Here is a 21,382-nt window from a genome sequence, read left to right as displayed (position 1 = left end):
ATAAAACAACTTGAAAAGGGTCTATGAAAAAAAGAGCAAGCATCTTATTCAATGCTAAAACATTAAGAGCATTCCTCTTAAAATAAGGAATAAAATAAGAATGCTGTTACAAGTTCAACATTATATCTTGTGAAGCCCNGCTTGGAGAGAGTGAATATAGCCCATTCCTAAGAAGTTTTGTTAAAAAGGGAAGGAGAACATTGGGGCAACTGCTGGAAGGGGATGTGGGGGTCAATGAGGCTTTAGTATGGAAGACGACCTAGCATGTTTCTATAATACAATGACAGGAAAGATTCAATAGAGGGGGAGAAATAAATGGTGTAGGAGTGGGGGGAGGAGAATTGCTGAAATGATGTTGAATTTGCAAAAAGGATGGAATCTAATCTACAAATATACAATTGGCCTTTTAAGGGCACAGAAAGTGCATCCTTAGCTGCAGGAGAAAAGACAGCGTGCATGTGCAGATTCACATAGGCAGGTATATGTAACAAAGTTTTCTTCTAATTGTTCCTTTGTCTCAGTGCATATGAGATATAGAGAACAGAAAACAAAGACATCATCACCTATAGGTCCCAGCATGTAATGGAGCAAGAAACCTCTAGTCTCCTAACACTATACACAACATAAAAAAGTTCACCGGGGGATTAAAAATGAGATCACTTCCGTGAACCCAAAGCCTCATTCACACTAACATGGTCAACCCCAAACAGGACAGGTGGTAAAGCGTTTTCCCATTGCTGACAGTCGATTGTGACTGGCTCCTGGCACCATTAAAAACACCCCTTTGTTACTGGCATTGCCACCTTCCTCAATCTGGCTCAAGCCAAGAGAAAAGGAAATCTCATTGGGAAATACCTCTGTACCACGATGCCCTTAAGCTCCGCTTAAGATGAGAGCTACATCTGGCTGTTGACTTACTGACAAGCCCTAAGTAAAACCTCAAGGAACTTGTTAAATTGAAGTTTCTGCTAATAACCTGTTAAATATTTCCAAATTTATCTTCAGACATTTACATCAAGGAGGAATGTGGGGGATAACTGGCTACTCTTGTATCTAGGACAGCGCCCAATAAATAGACACGTAAATATAGGGTAAACAAATGGGGGTAAGGGAGTTTAAAAGCAAGGTGATTATGATGCTTAGAAGAATTAATATAAACCCAGAATATGTGATGCCTATTTTTGTCAGACTGATTTAAAAATAACCTCCCATGAAAATAAAATCATTTAGAGACTAGTACTATATACAAACAACAATATGGTAAGTTTAGTTTTTACATTTCTTTTAAAAAGCAGAAAAAAAGAAATGTCTCTTGAAACAAAAGTACTGTTCATTTCCACAGGACACTAACAACAGTAGATACAATACAGATTTACTCCACTGCCTGTTCAATGGTTCTGTCATTGAAAATAATTTGGTATGAATAGGGCATCATAATAATTTTCTTTCCATTGTAAAATTGAATCACTTGACACTGATTATAACACTCACATAAGGAACATCTACAACAAATTAAAATTTCCGTAATTACATTTTACATTCCAGAAGTAGCACTTTATACTCCTAAAAGCACTATGCCCTTTAATGCATAATTTCCAATGTATAATATTCTATATTGTAGTATAATGTATCAAAAGTTTCAAAAGGTTTTTATGTATCATGTAAATTATGGAAGAGAATGTTAAATTGCCATTAATGGTATATATTAAACACATTGCAAACAACTTTCAATGTAATGTAATAAATCAATTTTGGCTATATAAAAATGGTAAAATTCTAAATCAACCCATTTATTAAGGTGCTAAAATTCTTAAGTCAATATTCTAATCACATCTTTTTAACTCCATTAAATATTTGTTCACGATTGTATTCCCTACTGCTTGGAATGGTTGCTGGAACATGCTCAAAGGGAAGTATTAATAGTATTAATGCAATATTTTTAAACAAATAAATATCAAGGTATATGGAGTGGGGACGCAAGCAAGGCAAAAGAACATTTTTTTCATAAGATTTCTTTAACCAGTATTAATAAGCATTTCAAAGTTTACCAAGAAAGTAATAATTTAAATGCAGGNGTTCTTCCTTCATTTGATGGGTTAGACAATTTATCTATCTATGAACAAAAACTACAAAATTGGGCACGATGTCCAAAATGATCCTTTCTTCTAAAGGAAAAGATCTATCAGCACTGTTATATTTGCAGATTCCAAAAACACCACTGCAGGAAAATTCAAACTACCAGTGCCCACCCACCCACTCCCTTTAGCTTTATTTTTTTAGCTTTTCAAATATCAAAATGCAAATGTGCTGCTGAGATTGTACCTTTCAATACAAAAATCAACCAAGTTATCTCTTCCATTTAACAAATACATAAATTTTAATACCTAATTTTATCTAGCAAACTTCAGAAAGTGGCCAAGTAAATGATCAAGGTAAAAATATCACTTTTCCCTAACAAAATCTTTTTCAAAATTCAATTTATCCTTTATCCAACTAAAATAAGCAGCACTTCATCTCTGCCACCTCAGCATCTGTTCTCACTAGCTCTTCCGAGAAGGAGTGAAAGGGTTAGCAAGCAGAGGGGGGAGAAGAGGCTCTCCATGTTCTAGTACAGGGGTCGGCCAACTTTTGAGATGGAACGTACCCAAAGAGCCGCAAGTGGCCCATGAGCTGCAGTTTGCCGACCCCTGTTCTAGTTCATACCTTGTTTTTATCTGTCACTTGATGTGAGTACACTTGTATTAGTTTCAAGCATTAACAGGATCTCTGCACTGAAGATACCTTACATTAAAATTACCCACAAAATGTCATTTCTCCCATCACACACACTGATGTATCTGAGAGTAGGTACACATATCACAGGAGCTGCACTAGTAAGGAGCACAGTAAGGAGCTCTTCACTGCCTTAGAGAAGCAACTAAAAACATAGTACTTAACTGCCATTAACATACCTTTTAGTGGATTAGAAAGATCACTGGAACAATGCAATTCCAAATCCTCTACAATCTCAATGTTTCAGAAATACCTTGGGGATATTCCGCATTTACAAATTAGTATGTATGGAACTCCTGATAAAGTTATGCAGATTGCAAGTCCATAAAATCTTCAGTTTACTTTTAAACTATTTCCAAATTCTTCCTTGTTGGCTTAGAAATGATGTTGTAATAGGAACAGTACTTTTTACGCAATACCTCTTGGCAATTCTGGGCGCAGTGCTTCATTTACATTATGTATCAATACACACATATTGATGATGGTTTTTTAAATCCTCAAACCACTGGGTTGTCGGAAAAGTAATGATGTATTTTTTCTGTTTCTTGTTGCAAAAATGCGTCATGACTTTTCCGACAACCTAATATAATAATTACCCTACTTATTAAAGAAATAAAGAACTTCCTTCACAAAATTAGTGTGGCCCAACATATGTGTTTATAATTAGAACATTTCTAGAATAAGGTTGATGCTCTGTTTTTCAAATTCATATATGAAATTTACACCTTCAGCCCTAAGACTTTCCCAACAGCAAAACTGAACATATAACCAAGTAAACATAAACGTCAACCTTCTTATTATGAAAGATTTAAGAACTGAACCACCACACACTGCTCCATGTCTGTAGTCCCTTAAGACAAATGGCAAATTCAAGCCTTGCCAGTAGTCTATTCAAATCACTTCCTCAAGAAAATCTCTCATTTTACTCCATTTCACTCTGGCAGGTGAAATTCCCAATGAATATTTCTAAAGTGTTCTTCACACCGACAGGGAATGAATGCCAGCAAAAGAATCAAGAGTTATAAAAAATCCTGTGCTGCCAGCACATACGTATTTATCTCACTCTATAAAATACCCTGTTATTTACTTCAACATTTCATACAGGTCCAGTCGGGCAGAGATAATAATTAAATCAGGCAAAGACACACCCCTAACTAGGGAGTAAGTGATTAGCACTCATAAAACACTGTGTACAATATGCAGTTAGATTAGGTGATGGGACAGGTGAGGCGCTGGCCTTGCTGATCAGGCTGGGGAAGCTTTCAACGGGCCACACTGGTCAATTCAACAGCATTAGCCTAACTCATTTCTTCTTTGTCACTAGATGTACAGCTACGATAACAAAGAATGTATTAGCTTAAGACTGAAATGCTAGATCTTGAATTTAAAAATACCTAAGTTTATCTCTCAAACAAGGAATGACATTGACACTTATTTTTGTGGTTATAAGATGTAAAATATAGGAACTTTAAAACTTTTCTGAAGATATGTGCTTTAGGTGACTCCCTGCTATTGCCATAGCTGTTAAAGAGCGGGTCTGGTCATTCAGAGTTGAGAGGGCTCTTTTGCTCACAGAAGGCTATGACCTTGTTTTGGTGGAGGAGAGGGAGCTCTCGTGTGAATGCGTATCCAGGCTGGAAGCCAGGTGAATCACACACTCATCTCCAGGGTCCAGGAAAACTAAGACTTGATCCCACGTNACAAGCAATGTTGTTGGGGAGATGAAGAAATACACAAAAAATTATTAACAAGAAAAAGAGCAAGAACAAGGTAGTACGGCAAATTGTCAAAGAAAAAAAGATGGATGGGACAAGAGAGAAGTAAGTTCTGGGAATACTGAGGTACTGAGGTGAATGAGATCACCAAGTATTAGGCAGGTCCAGACCTTAAAAGAGACATACAGAAAAGGCCCAGATAAATGTACAGATATTCCAAAAATAAACCATAGAAGGAATGAAGACTGGGCTTGGGAACATAAACAGCAGCATGGAGAGTGACTTACTAAAAAGCCAAGAGGCACTGCTGCCTTTTTCCCAACAACACTGACCAGCCTTGGTCAAATCCTTTGTCTTCTATTATGTACACTGTCAGCATAGATGTTATTGCTTTTCTCAACTACTATCGTTTGTATTTATTGGAGTAAGCTTTATTTGACATAGGTCATAACTGTGCCTGTGTTACTCTTCTCCAGACAAAGCCGAAGTCGTTATAGTGCCACCTTCCATTTTGAAAGTTTTGATTTAAAAAGACATGAGCAACTGGCCCCACACTCACGGGTAGTGGTTGAGCATCAGGAGGGATACCTCAATTGCAAAGATCCCTCCTGAGGAGTGAGGGGTCCTATCCCCACCCTGGGATCCCCAGCCCAGGGGTCCAGGGCTGAGAAGAAGAGTCCCCACAACATCTGGTTGTGAAAATCAGCAAGGAGTCTGCCTAAGGGAGACTAAAGGCTGCTGGAAACCCAGATGTCCTCTTAAAGTGCCCGTGTACAGAGTCACTTGCACACACTCACTCACCCTGGGCTCCGGCNCACCTGTTGGCAGCTCAGCAGCTGCTCAGCTCGGGCCGGGACTCGAACCGCTGTTGCTCAGAGCTCGCACTCTTGAGCGAGCTCTTAACCAACAGGGCCACTCGGCCGGCCCTGTGCTATACTTTTATATAACTAACAGCACCAGCATCACCACAAACACGTGAGTAATGCATGTGCTATGACATTATGACAGCGGTGATACCACTAGGCAACAGGAATTTTTCAGCTCCATTTTAATCCTACAGGACTACAATTTTATATGTGGTCTGTTGTTGACCAAAATGTCATTATATGGCGCTTGACTGTATAAACATTTTTGTTTGTTTGTTTGTTTGTTTGTTTTTTAACTGCTGAGGACCATTCTGCTGTATAACTATACCTTGATTTCCAACTCTACTTTCCTAATGCCTTTGGCTCAGTCTCTGGAAATGTTTTTCTGTATATGCTGAACATTGTTAAGTCCAGAAAGACAATAACTTTTCTTTCACAGAATTTTGATGTCTTATTCTATTTTGACAGTGTTTTCATGGTTCTCAAACTAGGGAGGAAAAACACTAATATATGCTGAAATCAACTCAGTAGGTTAGAACTCCATCTGCAGAAAACATTTTAAGTATCTCAAAGCAGCGTTTTCTAAGTTGTACAAGTCACAGCACACACAGAAAATGATCTCTGTGTGGCACATGGGCAAGACGAAGCGCCTGGTTTCGGGTTCTGGCCATTCTGAGGGTTGAAAAGATCATTTATCTTAAGCCCACTACTTGGAAAGCTCTGTTAAGATATATTTAAATAACAAATATTCTTGTTTTAAAAACCTACATTTATTTTTACACAATGTAAAAATCTTATGAGCAAATAAAATATTGACTAAGCAAGCAAAGTGCTCTGAAAATTCCCGAAGTCCTCAAACAGTGAACATGGCTCCTTATTTGTCCTCCTTCAGGTGCACGTTTCTTTTCTGATGTTTTAAAAAGAAATAAAAAGTTGACCAATGACTGTGACCTGGTGCCCACGTGCCCCACCCTCCCAAGCCAATATGATGCAACTTCTAAGCAGAGGGGAATCAATCATTCCATCGTGTTCTTCATGCAACAAATACTCATCAACCACCTACGCCATGCCAGGCATTTCAGGCTGCAAAGTGTCAGCAGTGAATAAAACAGACAAAAATTGCTGTACTCAGAGAACTTACAGTCCACTGCAGGGAAAGAAACAGGTGAAAGAATGAAATATTTAAAGTGCTGGGTGGCAGGAAACATGAAAGACAAAAATAAAGCTGGGAAGGGGGTTCCTAGGAGATAGGATGGCCAGAGGATTCGCTGAGCAGGTGCCACTAGATTCAAGACTGACAAAGGTGAGGAGAGCACCAGGCAAGCATCTGGGGGAACAGTGTGTTCTGGGCAGCAGAGCAGCAAAAGTTCTGAGGTAGGAATGGGCTTATGAATCTGAGGAACAATAGGAGGCCACGATCCTCAGCACAAAGCAAGTAGGTGAGAGAGAAGAAAAGGAGAGGTTGGGGAGGTAGGGCAGGCAGCAGCGCCCATCCCACAAGCTTTCTTCATAGGTCACCCTAGCCACAGAGGTTCTTTCCCCGGAGCAGGATGGAAAGCCAACTGAGAAGTGCCATTCTCTGCATGCAAACTTCATGTGGAACACTAAACTCATTTCTGGATGACACATTTTCAGAAAAAACCTGAGAGCGATCAGTGAAGACTGAGAAAAAGGAAGGATCTGGAAAGCTTGACATAGTAACAGCTGGAGGGATTTGGAGATGTCTGGCCTGGGGAAAAGGAATTTACTGATTGCTCCAAATAGCTGAGGAATTTTCAGAGAGAAGAAACATACTTTTTCTGTGGTGCTGCAGAGCATAGACTTCAAACCACGAATTAAAAAGAAGAAAAAACTTCACCTTAGTGTAAGGTTTAACTTTCCAGTATTTATAGTTTTCCTACAATGGAATGGCAGGCCCTAAGAGACAATTCACCCACAACAGTAGTAGCAGGAAAAGCAGAGGCTAATAGCTAGGTATATTTACTATACCCCAGATGTTCTAATACTTAGAACACTATCTCATACGCTCCCACAACCCTGTGAGGTAGTATTATTAATGATAAGGAAACTCAAGCTTATTCAATTTACATGACCTGCCTAGGCTCACATAACTAGTAAGTGGTAGAGCCGGTACTCAAACCCACGTCTGGTGATTCAGGCTCCAAGTTCATAGCCTATATGTTTACATTACCTACAGGTTTACATAGTACATAAAATGACTGTCTAGCAGGCAGAAAGTTGGAGAGAGGATTCTTGCAAATGGAGGAAAATTAGATGGCCGCTAAGATCCCTTTTATAATTTTGTAGTAACATTTTCCCCAAGTTCCCATCTTATTTTTTAAATTTTTCCTTTGACTCCATGGTTTATAAAAATTTTGTACTACTAAATATGGCTAAAGATCAAATAATAATTTCATTACAGAATATTTTAAATTTCCTATCAAATTCTAGCACTCAGGTAAATCATTCCCTGGTTTTCAGTAACATATTTTACTTTATTAGTTTCCATGTACAAGTGAAGGTAGGCTTGACTTTTCTCAAGTATATCAATTCCCTTGTCCCATATTTTATATCTGTGGTGATTCGAACATTTCTTCAATTTTCCTATGCTAACTCTAAGGACACGAAAACATTATTTTCAATTAAGCATTTATCCTTCAAAACACAACAGCAAATCAACATCTGGTAACTAATCTAAAGTATAGAAAGAAGGATAGTAAATATAAAAGTAGAATACAGATATGTAGACTTAAACTATGGGGCTGTCGGAAAGTCATGACGTATTTTTTCTATGCTTTTCATTGCAAAACTGCGTCATGACTTTTCCGACAACCCAATAACTCTTAAGTCCATGGAAACCTCAAGATTCATCCCTGCTTTATGCAGCTGTTTTTTCATCCAGCTAGAGGGAAAAGAGGGGACTGAGGAGAACTGGAGCTGTGCACCCTCCACCACACTTCAACCGGAGCAACTTTTGAACGGTCTGAAAAACAATGGAAAATCATTGCTCAGTAGGGCAATTGTGGTCCAATGTAAAAAGAGAATAGACTGACATGCCTGGAGTAAACATTTGGATATAAAAAGTGATTACTTTACTTATAAAAAATTTTCCTCCACACTTCACATCCACCAGGATGGCTACAATCGAGAGAGAGAGAGAGAGAGAGAGAGAGAGAGAGAGAGAGAAAGGAGTGAAGGAAGAAGGAAGGAAGGAAGGAAACCAAAAAATAAGCATTGGTGAAGATATAGAAACTGAAACACTGTGTATACCGCTGGTGGGAATGTAAAATGGTGTAGCCACTGTGGAAAACAGTATGGCAGGTCCTCAAAAAATTAAAAACAGAATTACCATACATAATTCAGCAATTCTGAGTATATACACTCCAAATAACTGAAAGCAGAGACACAAAGAAATACTTACACACCCATGTTCATAGCAGCAGTATTCACAACAGCCAAAAGGTAGAAGCAACCCAAGTGTACCACTGATGGATGAATGGATAAACAAAATGTGGTATATACACACATACAATGGAATATTATTCAGCCTTAAAAAGGAAAGACATCTAACACATGCTATATAACATGGATGAACCGTGAAGGCGTTATGCTAAGTGAGATAAGACAGTCACAAAAAACAAGTATTGTATGAGTCCACTTATGTGAGGTAAGCTAGAATAGTCAAATACAGAGGGACAAGAAGTAGAACAGTGGTTGCCAGGGGCTGGGGCGGGGACAGAGAAGCATAGGAAGTTGCTGTTTTCATGGGTGCACAGTTTCATAATAGTTTAAGAAGACAAAATGAGTTCCAGAGATGGATGGTGATGATGGTTGCCCAACAATCTGAATGTACTTAATGCCACTGAATTACACACTTACAAGTGGTTAAGGCGGTAAATTTTATGCTATGTGTATTTTACCACAAATAAAAATAATTTTTGTCTCCAAATATTGGTCTAAAGTGTATAGTGAGTTTGAGTTGCATTATCATGAAAAAAATAAGCTCACATTATAATATATACCATTTATTTTCATTTCAAATTATGTTATAAAATCAATATCAAAATGCAAATATTCTTGACAAAACCATAGTATAAAGTACAAACATATTCCTAACATTTTAACATTTATTTAATAGTTACTACTTATAGAAAAATCCCAAAATGTAATCGTGATACCTGAATGCATTCTGGGGCACAACCACATTCAACTAACTCACAAGAGAGTGCTGTAAACCCAGTGCTTTCCAAACTGGAAAAATGGTTATGAAAATACAGAACCATTTCTGATACGGTACTAGGGTTGGACCTACCAGTGATGGAGCCTACACAGACACTCTGGGCAAGCCACAACATCTGGCTGTGAATTCTCTTAAGGCCAAAACAGAGTGAGAAATATAATTATGCCCTTTTAATTGTTCACAAGGAAAAAAATGTATATCTGGGGTGCCAAAAAAAAAATGTATACACATGACTTGCATTCATCTTTTGTTATTGGTATATATTGAGTATTACAATTTTAATACAGTTTTTTCCTTTCTTAAAATGAGTGTACTTTTTTTTTGGCATCCTCTGTATAGCAGTTCTTTCGGGAAAACACACTCCCTCTTTTCCGTTAGCTCTAATTTCTCATTCAGAGTAATATACAGGAGAATAAGAGTATTCAAGGGCAAAATAATCAGTAATGTCATTAAAGCTAATTTTTTAAATGCACCTCAACAGAAATTGAGGGTATAATTCCAACTCACAACTCAGTGAGAGGCATTTTCAGAAAACCAAGAAAATACAGTCCAGGCTGTAGTATTCTGATAGTCTAGTATAATTTTAAGATAAAATTTAGAAAACCTAGAGAAATGGATAAATTCAGTCTCTTCCAAAAATGTGACTACTACCAAGCAAAATTTTCACAAAAAGATGGGACACTTCCTGTTGAGAAGCTGGAATACAGGTATTCTGTGCAAAATCTGAAGACACTGCAATATTCTCGGCCATCTGCTTATTTCTAAAGTTGGTATCATCTTGTCAAATTGAAAATTAGCTTATATATGGCCACATCAGCTTTGAAACTAGATGGACTATGAGTTTTCCTAAGTCAAGCCATATATGACATAGTGGGGTTGTTCTTCAGCACTGAATTTGAAGGCAGAATGCTGGATTTAGCTCTAAGTGTACCCCCCTCTGAGCTACATAAACTTGAAGAAGTAGCTGACCCTCTATCCGGGCCCTACTCTCCTCATCTGCAAAATTAAGGAGAACAGATCAATTATATCAATCATTTCAAACTGTGTTTTATGGAGGTGACTTCACTTCTATCTGTCTTATGTATTGGCATCTACCTTACCCCCCAATAAAACCTTTGAAAATCACCAGACAAGACACCCTGCAATCTAAGATTGATTCTAGGATTTGAGGATTTTGAACAACTAATCCATAGCACAAAGTAAAATAAAAATAATTGAAGAAAATATTCAAAATTAAATCATTTTTATCACAAGGAAGAGATATTACTAAGGAGAATTATATTCACAAGCTTCATTTTTAATTCAGTTGTTTAGAACCTAGAACAACAACAAAAAAAGTCGCTCATAGAAACATTATTATAAGTGAAGGTTGATTTCTCAAGTAAGCTCAAAGAAGCACAGTGTCCTGAATGTAGCAAATAATAAATAATAAAGGAACAGATGATGTCACTACAGGCCACTATCCAGCCACCAGATGTAACATGTACCCAGCCTGGGACCTTATGAGCTCCCACCTACCAGAGGACAGACACCTTCCGGATCCTCTCAACCGCTGAGCACAACTCCTGTGCCTGTCATCATTCTAATCACCACCTACTGCTTCCCATCAGGGTTTTTTGATCCAATACCCCAAGGAACAAACCACTTTTACTTCACCTCTCTGTTCCTGAGTTGAGCACAAAACCCTTTCAAGATATGTTTCTGAAAATAAAGCATGGGAAGAATATCTTATATAAACTGATGGGTTTATCCTTAACTCATTTGAGTCTCACAGCAATTCATAAAGGAGAGAGAAGGGGTTTATGTTAATAAGCCTGTGTCACACAGGAGGAATGTGAAGCCCTGGAATAAACTGACCCGAGTTATACTCCTATAGCAAGAAAAGGGTGACTAATCCTGGAGCCCAAACCTCAAGACTCCAAACAATAGCAGGTTTATATTCTACCACCTATGCCTTCTTCCGAGGCCTTCCCCATATTCTCCCTGACTTTGTCATCAGTTGGATTATATAAGGAATAACAAAGGTCACCTGGTAAATAATGGTGAACCTTTGAGCATCTGAAGAAAATAGGGTTAGCTTATCTACTTTTTCCTCTTTGGTGCTGGAGCTAAGGTGTTGAGAAGGAAAGACCAAGATAAAACATGTTGAACAGTGAATGGAAAAATCCTCCAAGTATTGGTTGGAGGTGGGGGGAGAAAACTGGAAAGACAGAAGAACAAAGTGGAGGAAGGAGGCAAGTGAATGAAGATAATGCCCAAAGTATTAAGGGATAGAAAAACAGTGAGGGGTGAGGGAAAAAGAGGAAAAGGTGAGCAGCAAGCTGGGGAAAGAGGAAAGGAGACAAATGCCAAGCAATGAGAAAAGGAAAGAGTTGGATAAGAGAAAAAGTATGTATGTAGTCAAGACCTTCCAAAAATTTTAGGTGTTCTAAATATTAGGAGGGCAGTACTCTACACTACAAACATTAGTATTCCTCAGTCTGGAAAGATGAAGTCGAGAAAATACATTACTGAAGTTTAGTAGATAAAGTAATGGATAAAGCTAGCCGTGATATAGTTACTAAATTACAAAATACTAGAACTAAGAAATACACAGTTTGAAATCTGAAAAACAAATTTTAAACGAATTATCCTCTTTCAAGAGACAAAGAATAAGAAATGTACAGATCCTAGGGGAAAATAAACTCAAAGAAAAGTGATGGAGATAATAATAAAAATTAATTTAAAAGGAAAAGATAAAATAAAAAGTTAAAGACAGTTCTTCAGAAAAACTAATCAAATAGACAAAGACTTAATGGGGCTGATTTTCAAAAGAGAAAAAATTTATTTGGAAATATCCAAATAAATACTAGGAATAAGAAAATAGAAAAAATTAGGAAAACAAATCATAATTACAGATCCAACATAAGTTAAAAAGACAATAAAATATTACAAACATCTTTATAACAATAAATTTCAAATTTTAAATGGAAAGAATAAATTCCGAGAAATATATGACTTGTTCAAACTGATTCAATAAGAAATAGAAAACTGGGCCGGCCGAGTGGCACGTTGGTTAAGAACTGGCTTGGGACGCCAGAGGGCCCCGGTTCGGATCCCACATATGAGGGCCAGTGACACTGCCCTCTACAGCTAAGATGCTGAACAACAGCTCAACCTGGAGCTGGGCTGCTGTGAGTCACCGGCGACTGTGTAGGCTGCAGCCCCTGCTGCAGTGGGTTGCCATGGGCTACCGTGTGTAGCCAGCAGCCAGCGTGAGTGGCCAGCAGCTGCCATGAGCGGCCGCCCAGAAGCAGGCGACTGATCTGCCTTGCCCAGGAAGAGCGCAGTGATGGTGCCAACTTGGGCCAGTGAAGCAACGTCCTCCACAACTAGACTGAAGAACAAAAGGACAGCAACTTGTCTGTTCCCCTGCCCCCAATTCCCCAGCACTGTTCCCATCCCCGAATTTCCCAATAAAAATCTTTAAAAAAAAGAAAAAATAGAAAACTAAAATAGTCCTATAACCATTAAATATATCTAACTAGTAATTTTTAAAAAACTCACAAATAAGATGGTTTTATAAGCAAGTTCTAAATTTTCAAGGAACATACCGTTTCAATTTTACACAAGCTCTTCCAGAGAAGAGCAAAAAAGGGAATACTTCCAAACTTATTTTATGGGACCAGGGTAACCTTGATACTAAATCCTGAAGAAGACAGAACAAAAAGAAATTACAAGCCAATTTCATTCATAAACAGATGCTAAAATCCAAAAGAAACCAAACTGAGGAGAATGCTAAAGATATCCAGGTACACAGGATGGCTTATTATAAGAAAAAGTCTAAAAATACAATTTGCCAGCTTAACAAAATTTTTAAAAAGGTTATGATTCTCTTTCTTAATAGACGCAGAAAGAACATCTGATAAAAGCCAATACCCCTTTCATGATAAACATTAAAAAGTTCATAATAAGAATGAAACAGAACATCCTTAGTCTGATTAAATGGCATTTAGGAAGTTATCATTCTTGACAGTGAATCATTAGAAGTTAGAAGCACGCCTTTCTTAAAAATCAGGGATGAACACTGATTCCCATCAACATCTCAGCTTCTAGTCAACGTTGTCCCCAAACCCCTAGCCTGGTCAACCCACTTTCATGAGTAGTCAGAAAAATAAATAAATAAGAGATGTGAGGAATAAAAGAAAGGAACAAAACTGTAATTAATCACAGATTATGACTGTCTTACAGAGACGGAATCACAATCTAGCTTCCTTCTTTCTACTCTGTCGCTTTCTGTCTATTCCTCCTCTGCTTGCGGCCATCTGGCTTCCTCCTGTGTCATGCTTCTAAAGCATCCCTCAAGGACTGCAAGGACCACCTGGCTACCAAATCTAAGGGACACGTTTCAGCCGTTCTCTCCCCTTCTCGAACCGCTTGTCTCCCTGGACTCCCCTCGTCTGCCTCTTCTGCCTCTCCGGCTGCTTTTTCTCAGTGCTCAGTCTCTGGCTCCCTTCCTTCCACTTGTCTTTTAGTGTCAGTATGCAACCTTTTCATCTTGAACTCTTTCAAGCTAAACCTCTCCCAGGTGACATTATTTGCTCCGTCAGCCTCCATCACCATGTTTATTCAGACTCTCAACACTCATAAGGCCTCAATTTTTATTGGACAAGACGATCTTACTGGGATGTCATCATGTCCAAAGGGCAACTCTTCCTTCCCTATTCCCTTTATTACTCACTTTAGTCACTTCTATCCAGTGATTTATGTCCTAAACCTGGGTGTCATCTATGACTCCACCTTCTCCCTTATTCCTTATATTCAATCTATTATCAGCTTATTTATGTCGTTTCTTTTTGAAGTCTCTCTCTGCTCTGTATCTTCCTTTCCTTTTCTACTGCCACCAACTTGGTTAAGACTCTGATTGTCTCTTGAATTCCTGTACCTGGTCACCCTGCTTTCAAGGCCTGTCCTCTAATCCTTCTTATAAGAAGCAAATCTGATTAAATCTCTCTCCTGATTAAACGCTTTCAGGGGTTCTAACTGCCCAAATTAAGGGTCAAACTCTTGAGGCCTATTTTACCATGTTTTTCAAGAAGACCCCGCTTTTATTCATCTAGCCTTAATATTTCCCCCTCTCTGTTTGAGTCTTAATGAACTATTTGCTAGAATTCATCCTTTTCTGTTCCCTCTGGGTATGGTGTGCCTTTTCTAAGAAGCTTTTTAGTCATCTGGCTCCTGTAGTAAACTCTATGTTTTATGAAGACAAGCAGTATCTGACAAGGTAAACATTCTGTAAATACTTATTGAATTAAGGAAAAAGTTTTGCTCAACTATTACATAAAGTATACTATATGAAATACTACATAAAGGAATAGATATCAAGTCTACGGTGGAATTATAAAAATGTATGAGTTACATCCTAAACGTTCTGAAGTTAAAAAGAGTAAAATTATATGTGCCTATAACTTATTCAAATTCATCTGATAGAGTCTAAATCAGGCACTGCACTCTCTAATAGGAATACGGTAGGGGAACAAGGTATAAACAATTGCATGCAGGCTACAGGCTCGGTACCATTCTGAGATACAAAAACCTATCAGGATAGATCTTGGGTCATATCAAGAATGATAAGCCATGCGCATGCACACACGCACACGCACGCACACACGCACACGCGCGCACACACACAACACACACACACACATTCTTCATGTTACTGATTAAAACCTTCTGTAATTTTGTTCAGAACTCCACAAAAGTTATCAAAATGAAAACCATCTTCATTTTACATAAACTTCATCTTTATGTTAAGTCCCAGTTGCTTCCCAAACTAATTTGTAGCAGTATATTTCTAGATTACATATACAACAGGCTAAAAATTAGGTATATATGTTCAATAACGTAGACCAAGTAAAAATTCTAAATTTCTAGTTTTTAAAGGAATTAAAGCTTTCTCATAACTCTCATGAAGCTGATAAACACATATGTATATGAATGCCAGGAACACTAATGATACATTTATAAAAGCTATCTAAAATAACGCAAATGGCAAATGGCATAATTGTACACAGAACATAGTACAGTGTTGCATAATCACGTTATCAATGATTTTGTGGACAATATTTAAAATGTACTTGAACTATACATAATACCTTGAATATTAGTATACACATTTGCTTTTAATATGGAAAATCTAATAAACTTTTTAATTGTCCCTAATTCTGCAAGGTGCACAACTGAGGGTAGGGAGATTATGTGGGTCACTTTCTCCATCAATGAAATTCCCCAAAATTAACCTTTAAAGAGCTTCTAAAGAGGGGCGATTGGAGTCCTGCAATTATATTCACAGTGCTACAAATTCCTTTAAGATCCCAGAGCCTAGTAAACGTCGTACTGGGACAAAGGCTGAAATAGCTCTCTGGTCTTCATGGTCAGATTAAATATCTACTCAATCAAAACAGCTAACATGCCAAAGTCATCAGCTTCAGGGCTGAAATCAAACATTATCTGGATCAGAGATTAACTTTGGTGAGTCCTGAAAAGAAAATTTACATTTAGATTCCCAAATTCTAGCCTACACATTACTCCACCAACACGCATTTTAAGCATTTTTCTCTTTTGAAAAAGATTCCTGCTAAGCAATGCTATGTCTTCAAAATGAAATTCTTTCATTCTGTCTCTGAACCTAATTCAAATTAAGAAACTTTTAATAGCTTTCATAACTCAAAAGCTGTGCTAAGCTCTTTCCTGGCATCATCCCCTCACTTCCCTCCCTCCAAATCCAGAAAAACACCAGCACAACAGGAAACACAAAACAACTAGCCACATGCTCTAAACGCTGGAGAACGTGATTCTCCTCTGGTTTAGGCTACAAAGAAAGCCTATGAGTAATCAAAAATCCTTAATCAAAACAAAGTTGAAAGCCACCTCCCCGTTCCCCAGCCCCTGTGTAACTGCCCTTTCTCTCCTCAATCCTCTCATCCTTTTCCCTCGTTTTCTTAGAATTGTAGTGGCCTCTGAACAGCGGATGGTTAAGTTCATCTCAATGTCAGCGAGGGCAGAGACATGCAAAAAATCACTAACTTGGAAGGTTATTTAGGACAATAATGTCTTTCACTGCCTTACTCCTCCCACTCCGGCCCCACTTGACCTACTACCAATATTTAGCTTAAAAATATATTAATTAGTCCATGGGCTTTCCCCCCAGGGGTTCTTCCTGTGGGAGCCCGATGCAAATGTGGACCCGGCGCCGGGTAGGGTCTCCCAGGTTCTTGCACCCCTCCCCACACGCCCGTGGCTGCAGTCCGCTCTGCACAGACCCGTCCAACTATTCTTGGATCTACTCACATCCCTCGATCTCGTCTAGCTGCCCTGCCCCCTTCACTCTCCAGGGTCCTCTGTTGTCCCAAGGCTGACCCAGCAAAGCCCCCAGCAGGCACACACACCCAACCCACCTGGGCCGAATCTGGGGATCCCAGCTCGCGCTCCACCCTGCGCTCCTCCGCCAGCTCCAGCACAAATGCACTCGGCCTGTTCCTCCACCTCCCCTCCAGCCGAACAGGGAGGCGCGACCCAGGGCGGCACCACAAGGTCTCCTTAAGTCACCTTTGCGCCACGCGGCCCGCCCCTGGCTCCAGCGGGGTCCAGCACAGGCGCGGCCCGCCCGCCCGCGGCCCAGGACTCCCGGGCCCCTAGAGGTCCACGCTGTGCTTCTCGACCGCAGAGCCGACCTCCAGGACTCGCTGGGGACAGTGCGAACGAGCTGCACGGAGATGGCCTGCGACTGGTGGCTTGCGGTGCTGCTGTCGTCGTCCAGTCCCTCCTCTTTCGCCCTCCCCTCTGCGTCGCCTAGAGGCGCAGGTAGGAACCTGCTAGGGGGCAGCGAGAGCCTGCACTCTGCCTTCTAGAGCAAGATACCGGAGGCTGGCCCGGAATTTTCGGGGGAAGGAAGTAAGCAAACAGCTACTTGTGCTCTGCGTGCATCCCGCGGAGGCGCCTGCGAGGTCCTAGAGTGGGCGGTGTGCTCAAGCCCTCTGCTGGAGATGACTGCCCTGACAACTTTTAAACGGCCAGCCCGCCCCTGGGGAAAAGCAGAGAAATCCTCTCTTCTGGAGTCTTCCACGTCGAAGATAACTGACACTCAAGCTTGCACTGAAGCGTTAATGTTTCCAATTCCAAAACAAAGACGGAGCTGGTCTTCACATATTTATTTTTTATATACTTCATGGGCTATCATTTGAACAATGAGGAAAAACAACAGTATGAATCCTACTAATGTGAAACCTACTTATTGGCAATAGATGGTTTCTGATTCCAGCCAGGCTTGAAGGGTAGACAAAGGTCAAAAGGACAGGAAAAACCTACCACATAAATACTACACTTGAGTGGGATGTTCAGGCTAATAATGAAAATCCTGGTTAACTATAAGCCTGGGGGTGGGGAGAGGTCAGACTTTTTGTTCCAACAGTAGTTTTAAACTTAGTTCTAACACGTATAAATCTGTCCTCAAACTTTAGGGAACAGAGCAATACTGAACAAAATTGATTATTTCTTTGAGAAGGCCCTAGGGTAACTTCACCGTTCCAACAGCGGTGGCTGTATTTGCACTACAGATGTAGAATGTGTAGAACAGAATACAATGTCATGCTCAGAAAATTTGGAAATAATGTCAGTGAGGCTTCAGGGTGTCTTTGAAAAGCCAGTTTGCTTTCTTTTCTTTCTTTTTTTCATTCTAAATTGATAACTAAATACAACAGTATTGTATTTCAGAAATTCTTATTTGGCACTACAAGGAGCCCTTGCTACAGAATCTTTCTCCCAAGGCCCTGAAAATTAGAGAATGAATTCAGTTTATAAAGTAGTACTAGGCAGCAAGAAAACAAAACAAAACAAAACAAAACAAAAAACAATGAACAACACAGGCTACTTTGTTTTAGAAGGCAATTTACAGGTCACCTAAAAGGTGCCAGGCACTGTACTGCGGAAGTACACATAAAACTCATTTGTATTCTGGAAATGGAATTTCACACTAGGAAATGGAATTCCTGAACATATTAATTTGTTCAAGGTCAAGAAAGCTGACTTTAGATCTTGATTGGTCTGACCCAAAAGCTTCTATTCTTTCCTTTGTACATTCATTATTCATTCATCCAAATATTTATTAACTATCTACTACATGCCGAGTACTATGCTAGACACAGACCCTACAAAAATAAGATACAGTTGCTTACTTAAGGAGTTCCAGTTCAGTAAATATAAAGGCAAGTAAATATATAATGATACGATGTGATAAGTGCTATAATAGCAAGGAACTCATGGACTAGGAGGGACATTTAATTGAGTTTTGAAAGGTAGAACCTGGGATTAGGAAACGGTGGCGGCAATCCAATAGAGCCATCCTGAGAACTTTATCTAACAGAGTGGCAATGGGAAATGTGTGTGTTGGGTGGGGAGAGAGAGAGTAAAGGGAGCTAGACAATTGAGACACAGGAAATAAAAATGACAGGACTTAATTAAAGGTGGGGATGAGAAAGAAGCATGAACCAAAGACAGCTCTCATGTTTCTAGCTTGAGTTACTGAATAGGTGGTAATTCTGAGTTATACTGATAACTCAGTTTAGACACATTGGTTTTGAAATGCCTCTGATCTAACCATATGTAAATGATCAAAAGGCAGCTGGACTTACAGGTTCATAGCTCAGGAGAGATCTAAGGTGGAGATACCTGAGTCATCATGGATTTCTGGTTGGAGTGGGTGAGATCATCCAGGGAGAATGCTGACTGAGAAGGCCACCCACAGAAAGCTGGGGAACACTAACATTCAAGGCTCAGGCAGAAGAAAAGATGCTTTAGAAGAAAGCTGAGGGGGAGCTGCTATAAAGGAAAGAGAAGCCCCTAAGAGGTAGGCACCACAGAAATCACAGAGAATTCCAACAAGCAAGCAGGAGTCAACTGCCAGAGCCTTCCAAGGACACGCAAGATAATTAAAGGGTGTCCTCTGATTCAGCAATAAGGAGATATTGGCAAGAGTGGTTTCAGTGGACTAGTTGAGGAATGAAGAAGTAGAAACAAAGTATCACATTTTCAAAAATGGAATTGGAAAGGGATATAGGGAAATATAAGCTATAAGAGACTTCAAAAGAAGAGAGGCACTGATTTTGAAGCAGGAAGGAGACAGATGCCTCCAATGAAAGGAGAAGAGAAAGATAAAAATTGGAGTTAGGGAATGGTAGGGAACTGATAGCATGCACAATGTCTAATGTTTAACAAAGAATTTTGCTATGAGTAGAGGGAGACTAAGAAACTGTAGAGATGAGAAACAGGTGAAAAGCCTGAAAGATATAAACATCAGGAAATGAAAAAGAGATTAGGGACACAAAATGACTAAAGGACTCTGAACAGCACAGGAAGCTAAACGACTATTAGAGGCAATGATGTTATAGAGTTACAAACCTACAGGAGGGTATGGTTTCTCTCCAAAGACATCGGCATCCAGAGCAGCAGTACCTTTCGGTTGGCTCCAATTTAGAGTCTAAATCTTTCCATTACATCACAAACATAGCATCACTATCATCCCAATCACACATTTGGGTTACAGCTCTTTAGCAGTTAGGAGATTTTACAGGGAAGGATAAATATTTTATAAGTGAGCTTACACTAACTTTAAATAGGCAAGTTACCACCTTGGAAAAACAGGTTTGTCTAATATCAAGAGGAGCTTGGTAATACACACAACAAGAAGGGTACCAATGATGCCTTCTATGTGACATTTTAACCACTCTGATACTATCCTCTAGTGAGGAAAACTACAGAAACAAAACTAGTTCATGAAACTAGTTACTAACCTTTTGAATGGAGCTCTTAAACAAGGTTAAAGAAAAATCACAACATTTATATTGTTACAGTATATTTCCCAAGTATATCACCCTAAAAATATCTAGTAACTTTCCTTTACTACATCAATCACAAACTTTACAGCTTATTTTTTTGCAGTGTTTTTCAACATAAGTGGTGTTATTTACAAGTAAAATATGCCTACATAATGCCTCATTTTTGTAGAAGTCATATGGAAACCTCAAGTATCTGGATGATATCAGAGCATTCCCAAATAAACAAAAAACACCTGCGTACCACAGAAATTGAAGGCCCCAAATCTAGGCAACAAGGCCTGTGCTCATTGTAAACCCCTAAAGTTTCTCACACAGAGCCAGATTACTCTTACTATGGACATAATTTTATCAAGTTCAGTTATCTGGTTTTCATTTTAATAAACAGGAGTTTTAAAGAGTAAATCAAAAGGGATCAGTATTTCACTGCTAGAGACAGGCACATAAGTCGATCTAAAAGTCAGAGAGAATTTTTCAAAATACATAAGGTGCCATAAAGAAAATAGTCAATAATATCGTAATAACTTTCTATAGTGACAGATGGTCACTAGACTTAACAGAGTGATCACACCGTAAGGTATATAAATGTCAAATGAATGTTATGCATCTGAAACTAACATACCTTATTTTGCCGGTATAATGTGCTCCCGTGTATAGTGTGCACCCACGTTTTTGGCCCAAACTCTCAGGGAAAAAATCTTTTTCTAATTTTTTAATTCAAATTTTTATTTGTTTACATTTAAGCACTTGTTTTTTGTATTATAAAGGAATTTCAGCATTTATTTTTAACATTATGGTATAAGAAATTTTATGTAACAAATAATTACAAAACACAAGAACAGATACAAGGTACAAGAAATTTTATGTACCGGTAACAGATTTACAATATTTATGCATCATAGAAGGCTAAGAACTCTTTGT

General features: G+C 39.0%; 1 protein-coding gene across 7 annotated transcripts in view; it reads right to left on the bottom strand.

Moving 5' to 3' along the window:
• OSBPL1A (oxysterol binding protein like 1A) overlaps positions 1-21,382 on the bottom strand; it is a 222,336-nt gene that overhangs the window by 98,627 nt on the left and 102,327 nt on the right. The window contains exon 1 of one of the 7 annotated variants that reach the window (XM_019656157.1): positions 17,181-17,478. The exons of 3 other annotated variants lie outside the window; for them this stretch is intronic. The gene's annotated coding sequence lies outside the window, so the exon portion shown is untranslated. 3 more of the 7 variants (XM_019656155.1, XM_019656156.1, XM_019656158.1) reach the window with 3 other exon arrangements.

The sequence above is a fragment of the Hipposideros armiger genome, unplaced genomic scaffold (genome assembly GCF_001890085.2).
Source record: "Hipposideros armiger isolate ML-2016 unplaced genomic scaffold, ASM189008v1 scaffold_255, whole genome shotgun sequence".
In the NCBI taxonomy this organism is placed as follows: Eukaryota; Metazoa; Chordata; class Mammalia; order Chiroptera; family Hipposideridae; genus Hipposideros; species Hipposideros armiger.
The sequence above is the reverse complement of the archived record's forward strand: the minus strand, read 5'-3'. Positions and strand labels throughout refer to the sequence as shown.